Source organism: Asparagus officinalis, chromosome 5, assembly GCF_001876935.1.
Source record: "Asparagus officinalis chromosome 5, Aspof.V1, whole genome shotgun sequence".
NCBI lineage: Eukaryota > Viridiplantae > Streptophyta > Magnoliopsida > Asparagales > Asparagaceae > Asparagus > Asparagus officinalis.
The window spans coordinates 15713430-15715757 of record NC_033798.1 but is presented as its reverse complement, the minus strand read 5'-3'; positions in this window follow the sequence as shown (position 1 = coordinate 15715757).

The following is a 2328-nucleotide window of genomic DNA, read 5'->3' as shown; positions in this document are numbered from 1 at the left end:
GCTATGTCACATTTGACTCTCGGCGGGTGGAGAGTATTGATCAGATTGTTAGGACATCACAGCAGGTGGAGGGTGATACTACTTCACGTTGGGTGGAACTTATTCCATATACTCTAAATCATACTGCGTCATTTGGGATTCTAGCTGAGGTGACACAGGTTGGGGATCATTTGATTTGTATTAGTTTGGGGCCGCTATCAGTTGCAGATCCGTTAGCGATATTAGGGAAGAGTTGCAGACTTTTTTATTTGATTGAGGGTCTTTGGAGGCTGTTTGGGTGAACTACATGAAGGCTTGATTCCTTGGGCAAGAGGATACGTAGGCAGTCTTAATGATGTAGCCGATTTGGTGAGTAGACATCGACGTTCGGGTGAGTGTTCGCACTCCCGTTTGGGTCTCGACTTGTGTAGATGGAATCCGTTGTCATAAGTTCGTTGCCATGGCGTACTAGATGCAACAAGTGAGGCATTTGGCTTGGTTATGTCGGCTCAGTTTTGGTAAAAACTTCGCTAAGGTGGAGAATTGAAGAAACCACGAACGATTTGGTGAAGAACAGGTTTTGAAGACTTCAGGAGTCACACTTGGAGCTTCATGGTCGACCACGACGAAAGGCCGGTTGACCGCAATCGTGCACAAGCCTAAGTATATGCCTGGATTTGGCACGGTCGACCGCGGTGGTCGACCATGGCGATCGACCGTGAGACCCTATAAGTGATTTTGGGCTTTGTCGTTTGTCATGGTCGACCGCCAGACCCTGTAAGTGTTATTCAGGTTCTGTTGTTGGTCGCGATCGACCGTGGCGGTCGATCGCGTAGCGAGTCAGGCCCATATGTTGGTTTCCTGTTCTTATTTGGTTTTGGTGTTTGTATAAATACCAATACAAATTCTAGGGTTTCTTAAGGCACGAGTTTGGGATATTTGGAGCACAAAAAAGAGGTATTTTCTGAGCTATTTGTTTAGGGTTTATTTAGAGAGATTAAGAGATTTGTTGGTGAGATTAGTTTGTTCCTTCAAGTGATTTGTAATCTCAAGTTGTACTCTTCTTCTCTATTAGTGAAAAACCCATCCCCTTTTTGCCCCGTGGATGTAGGCAATTGTCAAACCACGTTAAAATTAGTGTTTTGTTTGTGCATTGATATTGGTTGGTTTTGGCCCTCTTTGATCGGCATTTGGTTTGGTTCCTCGACACGGTTTTCAATAATAATTGGTATAAGATCCTAACAGCATAAGTTTTTATACTTAGTAGTGAGGTGACATATTTATTTCCACTAATTAAAATCGGGGCCCACATTCACGTAAGTTGGGGAGTTTTTAAATTCTTCTTTACCTTTAACTTTCTTTTCCTTTACCTTTAAGGTCAGTTGTCGAAATCTGATTCAGAATTTCCATGGTAGCTTTCGAAATATCTTCTTCTTCTCCTTGTGCATCAGGCAAAGTAGTATCTTCACCGCAGGAGTTAAGACTTTTACTAGATTGAGTCTCCGTGTTATCAAAAGCTTCAAAAAACTATCTTTTCATATGATTAAGACATTTCTGTTGAATTTCTGCTTCAGAGGCTTACGGATATTCCTTCTAATTATTTTGGCTAACTGAACCATTGGATTAACCTTCTGAATTTCTAGAGAAATAGTTTTTTCAAGAACAGTATTATTTCTCATTAAAATTTCTTCAATAAGTTTAACTTTTTCTTCAATAATAATTCCACTCCACCATCTGCAGTAGTAATTCCTTTTATGGATAGGCAAATGTGAGTCATCCCAGTCTGACTCAAAAGTCGATGTCTAAATCCTTGGAATCTCTATTTTAGAGAAGAAGTGGAAAACACACAATCCTTCGACAATATCATCATCGTCCATTTTAGAAATAATGGGATGAGTGTTGGCCCTATGGTTTTGATGATGATTTGTCAAACAATTTATAACTAATCTGTTTTCTAGTTTTTATGGTTTGTTCTTCTCTGTACAGGTAATTCAACACATGGAAATCAAGAGTTAAAGATTCAAGTTCATATGTGTGCATTCACCTAGGTATAAGAGTAGTTTGCTTACATATATCGTATGATTATATTTAAGCTCAATATGTAAACACAACACAAGTTTGACTTTTTCTATAAAACAGGTTTTATGAACTCTTTTCAAAAACAGTGAGTTTTCACAAACGAAAATTGCATTTCCAAAAATGTATTTTCAAACATGTTTATTTTATCATTTAGGAACTTTCTCTAAAGTTTTAATAATTTTGGAAATGATTTGATATTTTTAATGCATTTTACAAATCAGCCAAAAACCTGTATTTCAGCCTGAATCAGTTTGCGGTCGACCGCCACGG